Raw genomic sequence first — 3,478 nt, forward strand, 5'->3', positions numbered from 1 at the left:
TCTTTGTATTTTTAATGTGAATTTTTATTATAGAAGCATATTCCTTTTGACTCATTGTGTCCTTCAGAAAGGCATTTTTTAAATTACACACTCCATCAAAGGTGAGGAATGTGACAACAGCAGGGAAATAAGGGTGACTCTTTAGACATCTTATGATTACTTATTTAATGATAACACACTTCAAAGAGATTGCTATTTCTGTATGTGTGAAAGGCTAATAATATTCAATAAGTGTTCTTTTTCACATTTAACAAAAATCGTGATTCTCCGTCAGTGTGGAAAGACTTGAAATCCCAGTCCAGCCACTAACAACTCAGCATTTTATTTCCAGCTTTCTCATTGTTGGGTTTGAATTTGAAGTCACGACCTATCTGTAACTGTGTTCCTTAGACCACAGCCTGGCCATAGTATCTAATTTCCTGGCACAGTGATTGGTTCAGGAATGGGTCCCTAACGTGGGCTGGACCAATCAGAGGCTTCTCTGAGACTCTCCTGCCACAGGTATCAGGAAATGATGTCTTCCTGCTGTGGTTAGTACCTTGGTGGTCTATATGTCTGGGCCTGCAGCATCTTTCCCTAAGAGCCGGATGGAGCCAGGAGATTTCTGGAACACACATGCTTAAAGCCAACTGTACTCTGGATTTCTCTGTTATATGAACCTATGAAATCCTCTTTATTTCAATGCTATTTTGAGTTGGATTTCTGTCACTTTCAAACAAGAGTCTTAAAAGTAGAAAAAAGTGTCTTATAAATGAGCTGGAGAAAATATTAAGTATAAGAGCCAACAATAATGACAAAGAAAAGAAGGATATAATGGAAAGAATCAAAAAAGCCAAAATATGATTCTTTAAAAAGATTAATAAAATCGATAAACTTCTGGGCAAGACTGATTTAAAAAAAAAAAAAAATAGAAGCCCAGATAGACTGTATTAGATGAAAAGAGGGCCCTTGAATATAATTGCAAGTGATGCTGTGGGACCCAGCGAAGCGGGCTGGTGACGCGGGTTGGGAAAAGAATTTACCAGAGGCCAAGGAAAGTTTAAGACCAAATTAGAGTTTAATAGTTACGCTGCTACAGACAACAGTGGGCCACGCAGACGAGAGCTGCCGGTGTGAGCGCCGAGGCAAACGTGTACCAAAGGCAAGGAGAAGTTTAAGAATAGGAGAAAAGTTTAATAATTACGTTGCTATAGGCAACAGCAGGCCACACAGACAAGAGGTCTGTGGAAAGAATCAAAGCATCAAGGGTGGGCGTGTAAGGTCTTTTTAGGAAGGAGGGGGCTGTGCACACAGGAGTAGGGGCTGCATGATCAATTCGTGCACAGGTACCTGATTGGTTGTAAGATCTGTCAGGGACTCCTCTGAATAATATGATTTATGACTGATTAGGCCAGTTTGTGAGGCCTGTCCGCCTAGGGTATTGTGAGACGGGCTGTCTCCTGGGGCAAGGGGAAGATTTTTTTTCTTGCAGAAATGCAAGTATGTGGCGGGTCCTGCAGTGGGGAGTGGGGGTTAAGGTGTCTCCAGGCACACAGAGAGCCCTGGGGTGTGGGTTTTCTTTAGAGTTGCTTCAGGAGAGCACCAGCTGGCTCCACAAGTGATTAAAAGGTGAAATTTAGATGCAGTGTGCTGTATGGTCAGGCCGTTCAAGGTGGCTTTTCTCCTGCTCTGGGTACATCTGCTGGACCAGTGTCTGCTTCAGCTACACCCAACTTACAGGACTGACCTTCCTGCATACTTGCCCCAGGCCCCAGCTACCGACTGTTCTTATAAAAGGGAAGGTGAGGGGCATGCGCCTCTGCTGGTTTCCCCGGCAACAAATGAGCCAACCTGATGTCAGTTTCCGGTATAAATGCTAACCTCCGCCCGCCCCTGAAAGTGAGGACGCCGCCGTGTTGTCTTCTGTCCGCCGGACATAGCGAGGGGTCGCTCCAGGACCTCGCTTCAGACATGTAAGCGCCCCCTCCCCCCCGTCCATTAAACCACCGATGTCTTTGTCACTGACTCTGAGTTCTTTCTTCGGTCTTGGAGCTGGGTGAATACAGGTCTTGCAGGCCTGCGAGGGGCAGCCCAAAATGTGCAAATTCTGTTACAATGTAAATGACCAAAACTGACTTAAGAAAAGACTAGAAAACCTGGATGCTCCTGTTATGAAAAAAATTGAATCAGTAGCTTAAAATTTTTTCCCGGAGGGAAGGTACAGCTCAGTGGTAGAGCGCATGCCTAGCATGCAGGAGGTCCTGGGTTCAATCCCCAGTACTTCCATGAAAAATAAACAAATAAACCTAATCACCCCCTCTTCCCGCCAAACCAAACAAAATAAAAACACACAAAAAATAATTAAATAAAATTTACATGTATAAATTTTTTTTCCCAAAGAAAATACCAAGCCTGAGCAGTTTTATAGGTAAACTATCAAACATTTAAGGACAGATATTTACCATAAACTCTTAAAAGAAGAAAAAAGCCAGTCTCACAGATGAATATAAATGTAAAGATCCTAAACAAAATCACATCATTCTGAATTTGAGTGTGTGAATTGTTGTGTGCACAATGGGGTGGTCGGTCGGTGAGCCAGTGACACACAGGTTGGTAAAAGAATTTACCAGAGGCTAAGCATAAGAATAGAAAGGGGTTTACTGCGGTAAGTGTCAAAGACAGCAGCGGGTCACACAGGCAAGGGGTGCCTGCATGAGCACCAAGAGCCTGTTTTTGGGGTGTTTTGTGTTTTATAAAGTTGGTCACAAGGTGCCTGGTCGACTTGTGTCTCTGGTTGGTTGTAGGTGAGGTAAGAGGTTTAGGGTCCGTGAAGGGCAGTGGGGTTTGACTCTGATAAGGTAGGCATTACCTGGGGCTATCAGTTTGTTAGGGGAGACACACCCAGCAAAAAAACATCAGACATCTGAGAGCCCAGAAATGGGTGCTGTCTGACTCTAAAGGACGTCAGCTGGCCCAACATGAAACATATACGTTATAAATATATATGTTGACCAAGTTGAATGTGCATTGACTAACACGTATATGTTGACCAAGTTGAATTTATCTAGGAATGAGATTGGTTCTACACTACAAAAAATTCATTACTATAGTTGTATCTTACTATATTAGCAAACTGAACGAGAAGAATCATATGATGATCTCATAGATACAGAAAAAATTCAATGAATTTCAACAACCATTTTAAACTCCAATGTCACCTCAATGACCCTGTTAAACTTGTAATCCCCAGTACTCTCCAGTCCCCTTGCTTTGCTTTTCTCTATAGCTCTTAACAATCTAACATAATTTTTGTGTCTTTTTTAACTTAAAAAAATTGTAGTAAAATATACATAAAATTTACCATTTTAACTGTTTTTAAGTACAATTCAGCAGCATTAAATACATCGCAATGCTGTGCAAATCATCACCATTATTTCCAAAACTGTTTCATCACTTCCAATAGAAGCTGTACCCATTAAGCAGTAACTCCCCATAGCTT

Source organism: Camelus bactrianus, chromosome 25 (assembly GCF_048773025.1).
Source record: "Camelus bactrianus isolate YW-2024 breed Bactrian camel chromosome 25, ASM4877302v1, whole genome shotgun sequence".
Lineage (NCBI taxonomy): Eukaryota > Metazoa > Chordata > Mammalia > Artiodactyla > Camelidae > Camelus > Camelus bactrianus.